Genomic DNA, 17,461 nt, shown 5'->3' on the forward strand with positions numbered 1-17,461 from the left:
ATTTTCCACTCTATAGATGGCGGACCCAAGGAACAAGTTTGCTCAACCGGATGAAGACACACCTTTTGGACGACACTTGAAGGAAGTCACTAGGTACCTGAACATCGGAATACCAAGCTTCACCGGGACCTACACCGCTACTTTACGAGAAGAGGAGCGTTGGATGATTCGAGTTCATGTTCCAGGAAGGACATTAACGCCAGTTACTGAGCCCATAGAGTTTTCCTTTGACGCACCAACCTGGAGTCTAGGAAAGAGCATGGCAGCTCACATCGCCATGGGAAGAATCGGCGAAGTATACAACAAGGATCTTAAGGACACTATCTATCAAATATGTGGGCGCCGAGATGAGCAATGGGAGATGATCAGCACCAGGAGGGACAGGTCCATTGCAGCCTTCATCCAGGAGCTAAACCAGCACATTCGTCGCCAGGAGAACCAAATGTGCGCCAGCATGATAGATCTGAAGAAAGTGATGACCAGGAACATGGAGCTTGAAGAGGAACTCAAGTCTACACGCGATGGATATGAGGAGGAAATTGTAGTGTTACTGGAGAAGAATGAAGACCTGAAGAAGAAGCTAGGAGTATTCATGGGAGATCCCGCACCTGAGGAGGACATCCGTTCTGAGGATTACATCATCATCGACGACACTGACTCCAACCCCAACAGTAGTGATGATGATTACGAAGATGAAGCTAGAGCAGATATCATGGAGTCTTCCGCCGATCAAAATTTCTAGTCGACCACCATATTATCAGTAGTATTCCCCCATGTATATAGTCGTAGTCCGAGTAATTTGTAATGGTAGTTAGATCGTTTGTATGCCCTTGTCTGAATTGATTGGTGTGATATGATTGTGTTTGTCTCATGTGCATATGGGTAGTGATTTCTCTTTAGACCTCATTCTATTCTAATCTCTCCCCTCTAAACCCATCAGATGCCTCCGAGACGTGACACCTGATTTGTATTCCCACCGGAGCTCACCCAGTTGATCCAACAGCAGAATGCCTTGATGCAGTTGCTAGTCCAGAATCAAGGCAACAACAACAACAACAACAACAACAACAACAACAACAACAACAACAACACGACGACGACGACGACGACGACGACGACGACCACAACAACAACAACAACAACAACAACAACAACAACAACAACAACAACAACAACAACAACAACAACAACAACAACAACAACAACAACAACAACAACAACAACGACGACGACGACGACGACGACGACGACAACGACGACGACGACAACAACAACAACAACGACAACAACAACAACAACAACAACAACAACAACAACAACAACAACAACAACAACAACAACGACGACGACGACGACGACGACGACGACGACGACGACGACGACGACGACGACGACGACAACAACAACAACAACAACAACAACAACAACAACAACAACAACAACAACAACAACAACAACAACAACAACAACAACAACAACAACAACAACAACGACGACGACGACGACGACGACAAAAACAACAACGACAGCAATGACAACAACAACAAAAACAACAACAACAACAACTCCAGTTGACAACTTAGCCCGTTTTCTGAGGTTGAATCCGCCGGTGTTTTCTAGTAGCACCGAGCCGATTGTTGCTGATGACTGGCTCCATAGGATTGGAAGGGAGCTGACCACCACAGGTTGCACAGATGCTGAGAAGGTGCGCTTCACCGCACACCAACTGGATGGACCCGCAGCCTCATGGTAGGAGAATTACACAACTACGTTTCCCCACAGATGCCGCAAAGCAGGAGAAGTTTATGGAAGGACTTAATGACGAGCTGAGTATGCAGTTGATGGTGGCAATATTGGCTAACTACCAGGAGTTGGTAGACAGGGCTCTTATGATTGAAGGGAAGCAACAGCAGATAGAGAGCCGCAAAAGAAAGTATGGACAAGGGAAGTATAATTCTGGAGCTCAGCTGAAGCCTCGTTTTACCCCGAACTCGGGAGGATATACCCATAACCATGGAGGCCACACTCACAATGGAGGAAGTTCGCATAATCACAGTGGCCCCAAGAATGGAAATGGAAATGGAGCAAGCAGCAACCAGAACCGTCCCAACCCAACAACACCCGCTAAAAAGGATCTGAGTCATGTCACCTGTTACAAGTGCGGGAAGACTGGGCACTACGCCAACGATTGTTCTGAGTTGAAGAATGGCAATGGCAATGGAAGCTCTGGGAAGAAGCCCAATCCCTTCACCAGAGGTTAGGTGAACCACATCAACGTGGAAGAGGTTGAAGATCAGCCTGACGCAGTGATTGGTAAGTTTTTGGTTAAGTCGTTTACCGCTCTTGTTCTTTTCGATACTAGTGCATCGCATTCATACATATCAAGGGGATTTGTGGACAATTTTAAGTTACCCACCTTAGCCCTTAGGTCACCCATGTTAGTAAGCTCGCCAGAAGCAGAGTATATGGCCAGTCGATGGTGTGATCGGTTACCCTTAACCATTGGTAGCCATGTTTTCCCCTCATACCTAATAATTTTGGATTCACAAGGATTGGACATAATACTAGGCATGGATTGGCTATCAAAGTATGGAGGGAACATTGACTGTGCTAGTAAGTCAATTTTGCTCACCACCCCTGAGGGAAGAAGGATTAAGTATGTATCTAGGCATGCGCCGAAGAGGACCCAAGTGAATTCCCTCTCAGGAGTTGTTCAGGAGGAAGTGCCTGTAGTGAAGGATTACCCGGATGTATTTCCAGAGGAACTACCAGGCATGCCGCCGGATCAAGACATTGAGTTTTTGATAGAACTGTTGCCAGGCACTGGACCGATATCAAAGAGACCATATCGGATGCCCGCAAATGATCTGGAGGACATTAAGAAGCAGATTAAGGAGTTATTGGAGAAAGGTTACATTCGACGAAGTTTGTCACCGTGGGGAGCCGCAGTGCTCTTGGTTGAGAAGAAGGATGGATCTTTGAGAATGGTTGTTGATTATCGTGCATTGAATGAAGTGATGATCAAGAACAAGTACCCACTACCGATGATCAACGATTTGTTTGACCAACCGCAAGGAGCTAAAGTATTTTCCAAGATCGATCTGCGATCAGGATACCATCAGCTGAAGATCCAAGAGTGGGACATACCTAAGACAACCTTTACCACAAGGTACGGGCTATATGAGTACACGGTTATGTCATTTGGATTAACAAATGCCCCTGCCTATTTCATGAGTATGATGAATAAGGTGTTCATGGAGTTCTTGGATAAATTTATTGTGGTGTTCATTGATAATATTTTGGTGTACTCGAAGAATGAAGAGGAGCACAAGGAGCACTCGCGGTTAGTTCTTGAGAAGCTCAGGGAACATCAGCTATATGCCAAGTTCAGCAAATGTGAGTTTTGGTTGACGGAAGTTGGATTCCTTGGACATGTTATATCAGGAGAAGGTATAGCAGTAGACCCTAACAAGGTTCAGTCAGTCACTGAGTGGATGGCACCCACCTCAGTAGGAGAGATTCGCAGTTTTCTCGGACTCGCGGGATATTATCGGAGATTCATTGAGAATTTTTCCAAGATTGCGAAGCCCATGACGGAGTTGTTGAAGAAGGACACCAAGTTCAAGTGGGCCGAAGAGTGTGAGGTTGGTTTTCAGGAGTTGAAGAAACGCTTGGTTACAGCCCCAGTGCTAATTCTTCCGGATATACGCAAGGATTTCCAAGTGTATTGCGACGCTTCTCGCCAAGGACTTGGAGGTGTACTTATGCAGGACGGAAGAGTTGTTTCATATGCCTCACGTCAGGTTCGACCTCATGAGTTAAATTATGCCACGCATGATTTGGAGTTAGCAGCCGTAGTGCATGCACTCAAGACCTGGAGACATTTTCGAAACCGTTGTGATGTGTACATGGATCATAAGAGTTTGAAGTACATTTTCACTCAGAAGGAGCTAAATCTCAGGCAGAGGAGATGGTTGGAGCTTATAAAGGATTATGATATGAAGCTGCGCTATCATCCAAGAAAGGCTAATGTCGCAGGAGACACTTTGAGCCGGAAGAGTTATGTCAATACCCTAGTAAGCGGAGGATTACCGTAGGAGTTAGCCGACGATCTCAAGGAACTTAGTTTGGAGATAGTTCCAAGAGGTTTTGTTGCAGCATTGGAAGTTTAGTCTACATTATTGGGAAAGATTCGAGAAGCTCAGAAGGATGATAAGGAGATTGCTGAGATAAAGGAGAAGATGGGTAAGGGAAAAGCCAAAGGTTTTCGTGAGGATGAGCACGAAACTTTATGGTTTGACGACAGTGTTTATGTACCCAATAATGCAGAGATCAGGAAGTTAATACTTCAGGAAGCTCATGACTTGCCATACTCGATTCACCCCGAAACACCTAGATGTATTTGGATTTGAAGGAGCATTTCTGGTGGACTGGTATGAAGAAGGATATTGCCGAGTATGTAGCCGTATGTGATGTATGTCAGAGAGTGAAGGCAGAACACCAGAAGCCACCAGGATTACTACAACCTATGCCGATACCCGAATGTAAGTGGGACAAGCTTGTCATGGATTTCATCACCGGATTACCCAGGACCCGATCGGGATATGATTCTATCTGGGTAGTAGTTGATCGCTTGACCAAAGTGGCTCACTTTATCCCAGTGAAAACCACCTATACGAGTGCGAAGTTGGCTAAGATATATATGACCAGGATCGTATGTCTGCATGGAGTTCCGAGGACCATCGTATCAGATAGAGGAACATAGTTTACCTCGAAGTTTTGGAATCAGCTGCACCAGACTTTGGGTACTAGGCTAGAGTTCAGTACAGCCTTTCATCCGCAGACAGATGGACAGACCGAGAGAGTCAATCAGATTCTGGAGGACATGTTGAGAGCTTGTGCGCTAGATTATGGATCTAGTTGGGATGATAAGCTGCCTTACGCAGAGTTCTCATACAACAACAGTTATCAAGCCAGTTTGAAGATGGCACCTTTCGAAGCTTTGTATGGGAGAAGGTGCAGGACATTGTTACTGTGGGATGAAGTTGGAGACCGCCAGTTGTTTGGACCGGATCTGATCAAGGAGTTTGAAGAGAAGATTAAGTTGATTCGCGACAGACTAAAGGTACCTCAGTCCCGGCAGAAGAGTGATGCCGATACAAAACGCAAGGAGGTAGTCTATGAAATCGGAGACAGAGCATATCTTCGTGTGTCACCCCTGCGAGGAGTTAAACGATTTGGAGTTAAGGGAAAGTTAGCCCCGAGATTTGTAGGACCATACCGAGTTTTGGAGCGTATGGGAGAAGTGGCCTACAAGTTGGAGTTACCCGAAGGACTGTCAGGAGTTCATGATGTGTTTCACGTTTCTCAGTTGAAGAAGTGCCATGCTGAGATGGTCGTTATTCCTCTGAGAGATACAGTGCCCCTGGAAGCAATTCAGTTGGATAGTGATCTGACCTACGAGGAGAAACCCGTCAAGATTCTCGAGTTTGCCAGCCGAGTTACGCGCAGCAAGGTTATCAAGTTTTGCAAAGTTCAGTGGAGCCACCATACCGAGGATGAAGCCACCTGGGAACGAGAGGAAGACCTACGGAAAGACCACCCACACCTGTTTACTAGCCAACCCGAATCTCGAGGGCGAGATTCATCTTAAGGGGGGTAGGTTTGTAACATCTCAATTTTCAATTTGGATGTTATACATAGGTCATCATATGCATATCATATTTTATTTGCATTTTGTTTGTGATCCTAGAAATCCTAAGCAACTCAAGGACCCACGGAGAGAGTTGGGGATTTCATTTATTTTCATATTTGAATTTTCTCAAATTTGAAAAGAGGATCATTTTGATTTTAATAATTTTTCTCTTCGAAATATTTCCGATATTAAAATAAATGAGTGGAGATAAAATGACTTCTCCAAAATAAGAGGAATATTGGAGGAAAAACATTAAAATCAAATAAATATTTTATTTGGAATTTTATTTGAATTAGAAAAAATATGCATTTTTTAAAAAAAATTGCATTATTAGGCCAGAAAAATGTTCACTTTGTTCTAAATATTTTTATTTAGACGGTGAAAATTGTTTTTGGCATTTTTAGAATTTTTTTTGTGATTTATTAGGATTTTTCTTCGGCGGATTTTTTTTAAGTTCCCACCCGACTAGGCCGAAGGCCCAGCCGAGCAGGCCGGCCCGCCCGCGCCACCCCGGCGCCGTGCCGCCGGTGGACTCCTCTCGCCGCCGCCCCTCGCCCAAGCCACCCCGCCGCCGCCTCGCCCCTCCCTCTTTAAATACCCCGCCCCGGCCCTCTCTCCTCCCACATCGCCAGCCGCCGCCTGCCGCGCCGCCTGCCGTCGCAGCTCCGCCGCCACGCCACCACCCCGCGCCGACGCCGCCGCCCGTTGACCCCGTCGCCGGAGCCCCGGCCGCCGCCGGTCTTTTTTTTCGAAGAACCGGTAAAAACCGCCGCCGTCGCCCAGTTTTTTTTCTTGTGGTTTTCGTTGGGTCGGTTTTTTTGGTTTCTCTATTTAGCGGACGGTCGCTCGAACGCCTCTGTTCGCGAACGGTTCGTTCGTTTGTCTCTGATAACAAAAGTCCGTTCGTTAGTCTTCTTCTTTTTATTTTATTTTCGGCCAGGGACCTATCCGCGATTATTTTTATCGCAGATTAGCCCCTCATCTTCAAACGCCCGCAACTTTTAGCTCGTTCATCCGAATCCAGTGAAACCAATGCCAAAATCTTCGTCTCGAACCCCTCTTTCCAGTTAACCAACTTGAACATGATTTTTGACAATCTAAAATTTGGTTTCAAGCAGATTTGAATTCGAACTTCTTTTGATCGTAGTTTGAATTTCGCAGCTCCGGTTTGATTGTTTCTTTTTGCAAATCGAAACTCTTCACGTGAACTTTCAATTGGGATCTTTTTATCTGAGTTTTACCCTGGCATCTATGCTTGAGTGCTTATGTATGCTATTATTTGTTTGTGATAGAATTTCCGGAGTGTGAAGCGTGCTACTACGAGTCTCTAGGGTTTGCAGATCGTCAGAAAGGCAAGTAACACTTTGATCATATCCCTTTATTACCCAGTTTTTATGCATTAGTTTCAACCCTCAAACATTGCGTAAGTAGGATTGATAACATGTGGGTATTGGGAAGTAGATGATGAGGTAGAACCTATTGCCCCTTTATTTCAAACCCTGGGAGTTACTTCTACGTTATGCTTATACTGCTATGCTATGCTCGTAGACGTGGTTTGGATGAGTGATTCATGAAAGTTGTGAGAGATTATTATGAACTAAGGGTTTATTTAAGGTGGCTACTTTAACACACATCTGGGTGGATTGTTTGTGGGCACCTGGGGAATCCAGTGTTGTCCAAGGAGATCCCGGGGAATCCGTGTGATCATCCTATGGTTCGCCACCCAGGCTCAAAGGGATCATAGGATTATTCATGCTAGAAACTTTCGTGTGCAGCCACAAGCGATTATGGGCTCTGGCATAGTTGAGTATGTTGTGTGACCTCTTTCGGTGGTAAACTAGCAGATGTAGGGGATGTAGGTGGTACGGTCTACACATCAAAAGAGTTAATGCTTCTGAAATACTGTGTCTCGGTCATCCATTTCTCAATCACCATGGAGTGCGAGAAATTCAACGGAGGAGATCGAGTGTTGTGGGGAAAAGTACGCAAACCTCTGCAGAGTGTACAAACAAATCATGGTTAGCCGTGTCCCCTGTTATGGACATCTTGAGTATCTGGTTTTTGAATTATTGATGTGATCTCAACACTTTGAATTAATCATTTGTTGGGTTGGTAATTACTATTTAATTGGGATTGAGATGGGGTTTCCATTCTCAATGTTTATCAACCAACTTTGTAGTTAAATAAAATATATTCCTTTGCAGTAGGGAAAAACTGGCTTTACGCAAAAATATGTTAACCATAGAGCCTCCACCAGCCATATATGCATGTAGTGTTAGCATTTACCTTGTTCATTGCTCTACAGTGTTATTTTGCCAGCATATTCCATGTGCTGACCCATTTCGGGCTGCAACGTATTATGTTGCAGACTTTTCAGACGAAGAGTAAGGTGCGCAGGTCGTTGTCGTGCACTCAGCTATGCCGTTGGAGTTGATGGACTCATTTACCTTCGATGCTTCCGCAGTTATCTTATTTAGATGGCCTTAAGCTCTATTATTGTAATAAGTTCTCTCTTGAGACATTCGATGTAATAAGTGTGTGATTGCACTCTGTTATAAATCCTTCAAGTACTATGTGTCTCAGCATTACCGATCCAGGGATGACACTTATGCACAGAGATTTGACCGTTTGAGGTCGGATCGCTACACTGGATTTCCAGTTACGTACAAACATATTCGTCAACTTTTTCGTTGGTTTGGAATGAAAACCTTCATCAAACAACAAGTCCACAGCTGTCTTACCTGTCAACAAACCAAACCTGAGCGTGCTCCTTACCTTCTGCAACCACTTCCAATTCCCAATCTTCCTTGGGAAATGGTCACGATGGATTTTATTGAAGGTCTCCCTTCATCGGGGCGTTACAACTGCATATTGGTGGTCATCAACAAGCTCTCCAAGTGCGGACATTTCATCACATTGCACCATCCCTTTATTGCTCAGACTGTGGCTGAAGCGTTCCTGGATTCTGTCTATAAGCTTCACGGTATGCCTCTCTCTATAGTGTCTGACAGAGATCGTATTTTCACCAGTCTATTGAAAGAGTTGTTTCAGCATACACATGGCACACGGTTGTGAATGATTTCATCTAGACACCCCCAATCTGACGGACAGACATAGCATGTGAACCAACAGATAGGATTCTACCTAAGATGTTTCGTAAGTGCTCACCCCCGCAAGTGGTCTAAATGGCTGGCCCTTTGTGAATATTGGTACAATATACAATATTAGTACAATACAAATTGGCATTCAACTCCAGCAAAGAGCCCTCTTGAAATCATCTACGGGCACCCACCTAGGCACTTTGGAATTGCTCTTGATTGCACTATTGTGTCTGCTGACCTGATCTATGGTTGGAACAAAGACAAGTGATCTTCGAGTCCGTTAAACAATTACTCTGAGCACAGTAACGGATGAAAAGCCAGGGTGATAAACATCGAACAGAACGGAGTTTTTGCAGTGGGTGATCAAGTGTTTTCGAAACTCCAGCCTTATCTTCAATTCTCGATCGCTCCCAGAGTAAATCACAAGTTGGCGTATAAATTTGTCGGCCCTTATACAGTCTTGGAGCGAATTGGTGAAGTCGCCTATGGTATCAACTTGCCAGCTTCTAGCAAGGTGCACCCTATTTTCCATGTTTCTCTCCTGCGACCAGTGCTCAAGCCATCACAGCAAGTGCTGTCGCTTCTTCCTTCATTGGACTCCTTCCTGTAAGTTCCTGAACAAGTTCTGCAACGTTGTGTGGTCCAATGGAGCAACAAGGATGAGGTCCAAGTTCTTCTTCAGTGGTCGGGCAACACCGCTGACCTCGGTACGTGGGAAGACTTCGAGGAGATAAAGCAGTGTTTCCCTTGCGCTCCAGCTTGGGGGCAAGACGCATCTCAATGAGCGGGATTGTCAGCGACAAGGAGGAAGCATCTGTCAGCAACAAGGGAAAGTAGAGTGCGAAGTGGCAAGTGTTTCAAATCAAAGGCCCACTCGCAAGCCTCGCTCACATACTCGGCTTGCATGCCTTGAATGGGCTTGGGCCTTATAAATCTATAAGTACCTACCGATACCGTGTGTGAGGCAAGGATTTGGCAAATGGCTAATATGCATGGCTCGCGCGTGAGTTCATCCTTCTCCTCTTGATTCCCCACTCCAGAACTAGGGTTGTAGCTCGAATTCATAAATTCCATGGTGAAATAGAGGAAGACCTTACAGAATGGCAACAGTGATCGGGATTTCGCATATGGAATCGGTTGAGCATATTCTTGTTTGCATTTAGATCTGTGCTACCAAGTGTTGTTCAACGGGGTAGGTGTACAGATCAAAACCATACGTCCAGGTCGTATAGATTTTCCCCCTAGTCCATAAGCCTCCACTATGTGCAAGCCTGCAAACGAATAATAAGACTTTGGGTATGCCCAACATGGTAGCACCAAGCCACCAGATTGTAGAATCTATCTCTCGCCTATTGCAAGAGCGGAAAATGCTAGATGGTAGAAAAACTGGGGGTCCCCTATTTATCATTTGTTGCGGCAAAATGATGCCCAATAAGGGAAGCGAGTGAACAAACTGAACTAGGTAACATTTAGCTAGTATCTTGTTTTCGGTTTTCCTTGATTTGGGATCTTTAGGAAGGTTACTGTCTGACTTTTTATTTTCTTCTTTGCGCTATTTTACAAATCGGTTTTTATTAGTTTTTTATATTTGCTCAATAGCCGGATCCTTCGCTATTGGATAGTGACCTCATTGATCATACTAGAAGCACCTGGAATTTGCAAGTTTCAGTAGAACACTTTCATGACATGGATGAGGAGGCTATTGTGAGCATCGCTCTGAATTCAAGGATTCAGAAAGACTTTTGGTCTTTGCATTATGAGAGGTTACGAGTATTTTTGTTCGTGTTGCATATAGGCTTCTTGCCGACACTAAGAAGCAACGGTTCAACCGTCTTGAAGAGGTCCCTAGGCACTCTAACCCGGGCTCTAACAGGAAGTCATGGGGTAATCTTTGGAACACTAAGATCGCTTCAAAGTTCAAGTCCTTTGAATGGCGGCTTGCCAAGGTCTCATTGCCCACTGGTGATGTTTGGAAGAGTAGGAATATGTCAATGTTCCTTGAGTGCACTATTTATAATGTCGATGAGGATTCGTGGAGACGCTCTTTGATTCATTGCCGGATGGCACATTGTGTGCAGGCGTTTACAGATGATAAATTGACTAATGTCATCATCTGTAACACCCACATGTATTAAGCTACAGTAATCCCTAATGATTATGCTATAAGTCACTTTGCTTTGCAGTGCTTGATCACTTCGGTTCAAATCTTATTTCAAATTCCACCTCTGAAATCAATTCAAATTGCAAGTGAAAATTTAAATTCACAAACATGGTTGTAAACTAGTTCACCATTTAGCATATATTCCATAACAATTATTGGTTAAGGAAAACAACATCACTTGTTTGCTTATTTGGGATCTAGAAATTAACAGTGCCAATTCAACATTTTTAAATGCTTTTCCCATTATGAAAATTCAAACTATTTCAAATATCTCCCAAACTCTTTCTCGCAGTGCCAATTATTGCAATGGAATTAATGTGCCAAGTTCCATATTTTATAAAACTCAATTGATATTAAAAATAAATGCAGAACAAAAGAAATAAGAGAAAACGAAAAATAAATAAAAGAAAGGAAAAAAGGGCCACTTTACACTGGGCCTAGTGCATAGTGTCGGCCCAGCCCACCCCTTCGGTTGCCTTCGACCTCCAGGTACACGAGCGTGACCGAGGGCGCACCCCCGCGCCCGTCCCGCTGGACAACCTCGGCGGCCCCGCCGCTACAGCGCGCGGGAGGGATAAGGCCTCCACCACGACCCCTCAGACGCCTCCCCGTCCTTATGGCCCCACTCACCCTCGCTCTCCCCTTGCCTCTTCCATCCGTTCCCGAGCGTCGTCATCGCCATGGGCCGTCGCCGCTGCAGCCACTAACCTCCCCGCGCCGCACCAGCATGTCAGGAAGACGCACTGCTACTTCTTGAGCTTGCATTGATTTTTCCCTTGAAGAGGAAAGGGTGATGCAGCAAAGTAGAGATAAGTATTTCCCTCAGTTAAGAACCAAGGTATCAATCTAGTAGGAGGCAGAAGCAAGTCCCCAATATATGCACCTGCGCAAACTAACAAACACTTGCACACAACGTGAAAGAGGGGTTGTCAATCCCTTCACGGTCACTTGCAAGAGTGAGACCTAATAGAGATAGATTTAAAAGATAAGTAAAAAAGCAAAATAAAGTAAACACAAATAAATTGCAGCAAGGTATTTTTGGGTTTTTAGTTTTATAGATCCGAAAATATATGATGGAAAATAGACCCGGTGGCTTTAGGTTTCACTAGAGGCTTCCCTCTTGAAAAAAACATACGGTGGGTAAACTAATTACTGTTGAGCAATTGATAGAAAAGCGCAAAGTTATGACGATATCTAAGGCAATGATCATGAATATAGGCATTACGTCTATGACAAGTAGACCAAAACGATTCTGCATCTACTACTATTACTCCACACATCGACTGACTCCTGCCTACATCTAGAGCATTAAGTTCATAAGCACAAAGTAACGCCTTAAGCACGATGGCATGATGTAGAGGGATAAACTCAAGCAATATGATATAAACCCATCTTTTTATCCTTAATGGAAACAATACAATATGTGCCTCGCTACCTCTACTGTCACTGGGTGAGGACACCGCAAGATGGAACCCATCACAAAGCACCTATCCCATTACAAGAAAAACCAATCTAGTAGGCCAAACCAAATCGATAGATCGGACAGAAATACTAAGCTATCTCAATCATGCATAAAAGAGTTCAGCGAAGACTCAAATAATATTCATAGATAATCTGATCATAAATCCACAATTCATCGGATCTCAACAAACGCAACGCAAAATAAGATTACATCAAATAGATCTCCAAGAACATTGTATTGAAGATCAGAGAGAGAGAAGAAGCCATCTAGCTACTAGCTATGGACCCTTAGGTCCGTGGTAAACTACTCATGCATCACCGGAAGGGCAGCAAGGTTGGTGTAGAGGCCCCTCGTGATCGAATCCCCCTCCGACGCAGTGCCGGAAAAGGCCCCAAGATGGGATCTCACGAGAACAGAAGCTTGCGGCGGCGGAAAAGTATTTTTGGTGTGCCCTCTAACGTAGGGGAATATTTGAGAATTTATAGTGGTGGAGTTAGGGTTGGAAGGTCTCCGATGGGCCCACAAGACTAGGGCCGGCTTGCGGTCTCAAAGGATTACTTTCCATAGTAACAAGTGACAGTAAATTTCAGCACACTATATAAATTTTTCCTTACCAACTTCCACTTACCAAAGGCGCTTCACTCCCCGGCAACGGCGCCAGAAAAGAGTCTTGATGAGAGCCACAAGTATAGGGGATCTATCGTAGGCCTTTCGATAAGTAAGAGTGTCGAACCCAACGAGGAGCAGAAGGAAATGACAAGCGGTTTTCAGCAAGGTATTCTCTGCAAGCACTGAAATTATCGGTAACAGATAGTTTTGTGATAAGGTAATTTGTAACGGGTAACAAGTAACAAGTGTAAGTAAAGTGCAGCAAGGTGGCCCAATCCTTTTTGTAGCAAACGACAAGCCTGGACAATTTCTTATATGAAGGAAAATGCTCCCGAGGACACATGGGAATTATCGTCAAGCTAGTTTTCATCACGCTCATATGATTCGCGTTCGGTACTTTGATAATTTGATATGTGGGTGGACCGGTGCTTGGGCGCTGTACTTACTTGGACAAGCATCCCACTTATGATTAACTCCTATTGCAAGCATCCGCAACTACAAAAGAAGTATTAAGGTAAACCTAACCATAGCATGAAACATATGGGTCCAAATCAGCCCCTTACGAAGCAACGCATAAACTAGGGTTTAAGCTTCTGTCACTCTAGCAACCCATCATCTACTTATTACTTCCCAATGCCTTCCTCTAGGCCCAAAAAATGGTGAAGTGTCATGTAGTCTACGTTCACATGACACCACTAGAGGAGAGACAACATACATCTCATCAAAATATCGAACGAATACCAAATTCACATGACTACTTATAGCAAGACTTCTCCCATGTCCTCAGGAACAAACGTAACTACTCACAAAGCATATTCATGTTCAATCAGAGGGGTATTAATATGCATAGAGGATATGAACATATGATCTTCCACCAAATAAACCAACTAGCATCAACTACAAGGAGTAATCAACACTACTAGCAACGTACAGGTACCAATCTGAGGTTTTGATACAAAGATTGGATACAAGAGAAACTAGGGTTTGAGAGGAGATGGTGCTGGTGAATATGTTGATGAAGATTGGTCCCCTCCCGATGAGAGGATCGTTGGTGATGACGATGATGATGATTTCCCCCTCCCGGAGGGAAGTTTCCCCGGCAGAACAGCTCTGCCAGAGCTCTAGATTGGTTCCGCCAAGGTTCCGCCTCGTGGCGGCGGTGTTTCGTCCCGAAAGCTTGCTTATGATTTTTTTCCAGGGTAGAAGACACCATATAGCCAAAGATGGGCACCGGAGGCCAGCCAGGGGGCCCACGAGGCACGGAGCGCGCCCAGGGGGGTAGGGCGCGTCCCCCACCCTCGTGGATGGTGGGTGGCCCCCCTTTGGTAGTTTCTTCGCTCAGTAGTTTTTATTAATTCAAAAAATGATTTCCATGGAGTTTCAGGACTTTTGGAGTTGTGCAGAATAGGTCTCTAATATTTGCTCCTTTTCCAGCCCAGAATTCCAGCTGCCGGAATTCTCCCTCTTCATGTAAACCTTGTAAAATAAGAGAGAATAGGCATAAGTATTGTGACATAATGTGTAATAACAGCCCATAATGCAATAAATATCGATATAAATGCATGATGCAAAATGGACGTATCAACTCCCCCCAGCTTAGACCTCGCTTGTCCTCAAGCGGAAGCCGATAACGATAAATATGTCCACATGTTTAGAGATAGAGGTGTCGATAAAATAAAATACGGACATGAGGGCATCATGATAATTCTTATAACAGCAACATATATAAATATTGTCATATGATTTCTTATGATAAAGAAACAATCTATTCACAATGTCAAGTATGAATCAGAAACTTCATTGAAAACTAACAAACTATAATCTCGGTCATTGAAGCAATTGCAATTTATCATAACATCGGAAAGAGTCTATGTAAGAGCTTTTCAGCAAGTCCACATATTCAACTATCATTTAGTCTTTCACAATTGCTAACACTCACGCAATACTTATGGGTATGGAGTTTTAATCGGACACAGAGAAAGATAGGGGCTTATAGTTTCGCCTCCTAACCTTTTACCTCAAGGGTAATGTCAACAATAATAGTTCATGATAACTTACATCCAATTGGATATATATATCAGGATTTTTCCAACACAATATGCTTGCCAAAGGATAAAATTAAAAAAAAGGTGAAGATCACCATGACTCTTGCATAAGGTAAGAAGATAAAAGTAAAAGACAGGCCCTTCGCAGAGGGAAGCAGAGGTTGTCATGTGCTTTTGTGTTGGATGCACAAAATCTTAATGCGAAAGAACGTCACTTTGTATTGCCACTTGTGATATGACCTTTATTATGTAGTCCATCGCTTTTATTTCTTCCACATCACAAGATCGTATAAAGCTTATTTTCTCCACACTAATAAATCATACATATTTAGAGAGCAATTTTTATTGCATGCAACGATGGGAACTTACTTGAAGGATCTTACTCAATCCATAGGTAGGTATGGTGGACTCTCATGGAAAAACTGGGTTTAAGGATATTTGGAAGCACAAGTAGTATCTCTACTTGGTTCAAAGAATTGGCTAGCATGAGGGAGAAAGGCAAGCTCAACATGTTGGATGATCCATGACAATATACTTATTTCGGATATAAGAAAACATAACCCATTACGTTGTCTTCCTTGTCCAACATCAACTCTTTAGCATGTCATATTTTAATGAATGCTCACAATCATAAAAGATGTCCAAGATAGTATATTTATATGTGAAAACCTCTCTTTCTTTATTACTTCCTATTAATTGCAACGATGACCAAAACTATGTTTGCCAACTCTCAACAACCTTTAATCATCATACTATTTATATGTGAAGTCATTACTCCCCATAAGATCAATATGATCTCTTCATTTCTTTTTATTCTTTTATTCCTTTATTCCCTCTAGATCATAGCAAGATAATCAAGCCTTTGACTCAACACTAATCTTTATTATATAGCTCACGAACTCGATTACATAGGGGGGTCATAAAGCAAAACTCACAACTAGATCATACTAAAACTTTATTCTACTAGATCAAGATATTACCAAAAGGATCGAACTAAGAAAAACGGTAAAGATAGGAGTGTGATGGTGATACGATACCGGGGCACCTCCCCCAAGCTTGGCAGTTGCCAAGGGGAGTGCCCATACCCATGTGTTTATGCCTCTTTCTTCGAAGGTGATGATGATGGAGTTGTTGAAGATGTGAATTGTGCTTTCAGCTTCTTCATGTTGTAATTGAGAAGAGCAATTTCCTCCTTTAAATCATCGACCACCGACTCCAACTTCAAGATCTTGTCACATAAATCTCCTTTGCTTTTCTGCCGAAAACAAGAAGGAATAGATCGGTTGTTAGACAGTTTAGCCCTCTTAGGGAGACTAGACTTCTTGAACTTCACGTGCATATCCCTAGGTTGAGGTAGAGGGACATCCTCCTCCTCTGAACTTGAATCATTGATCCTCATCAAATGAGCATCCTCCTCCTCATCCGTAGTTCGACCACAAGGAGATAGATCCCCGTAGGTCTTTGGGTCAGCAATTAGGTGTGAGACATAGCTCTCTCCGTTGGAATCCTGAGAGAACATCTTGCCCCAAATCTGCTACAGAAACAGCTTGAAACAAAAATAAAGGATATTTGCGTGATACGGTGGTTAAAACCTTCGGGAGATTATATAATGAATTTTTACAGACCAAAAGAAGTATCGAGCAAGAAAACGGAGTCCGAAGAGCGCACGGGGTGCCCACGAGGCAGGGGGCGCGCCCTCCACCCTCGTGGAAGCCTCGTGTCCTTCCCGGACTACTTCTTATTTTCCTATTTTCTTAAATATTCCAAAACGGAGAAAATTGCCATTAGAACTGTTTTGGAGTCGGTTTACTTACCGTACCACATACCTATTCCTTTTCGGAGTCTGAAACGTTCTGGAAAGTGCCCCTTGTGTACTCCTCCGGGGTTACGGTTTCAATAACATTAGTTTCAACATTTATAGTATTACCTGAGATATAATGTTTGATTCTTTGACCATTCACCACCTTTGGATTTGTGCCTTCGAAGTTGTTGATTTTTATGGCACCGGAACGATAGACCTCCTCGATAACGTAAGGACCTTCCCATTTAGAGAGAAGTTCCTGTAAAAATTCTTAAACGAGAGTTGAATAGAAACACATAATCACCTACACTAAACTCACGCTTTTGTATCCTTTTGTCATGCCATCTTTTAACTTTTTCTTTAAACAGTTTGGCATTCTCATAGGCCTGGGTTCTCCATTCATCAAGTGAGCTTATGTCAAATAGCCTCTTCTCACCGGCAAGTTTGAAATCATAGTTGAGCTCTTTAATAGCCCAATATGCCTTATGTTCTAGTTCGAGAGGTAAATGACATGCTTTTCCATAAACCATTTTATACGGAGACATACCCATGGGATTTTTATATGCAGTTCTATAGGCCCATAATGC

The sequence above is a fragment of the Aegilops tauschii genome, chromosome 3, assembly GCF_002575655.3.
Source record: "Aegilops tauschii subsp. strangulata cultivar AL8/78 chromosome 3, Aet v6.0, whole genome shotgun sequence".
NCBI lineage: Eukaryota > Viridiplantae > Streptophyta > Magnoliopsida > Poales > Poaceae > Aegilops > Aegilops tauschii.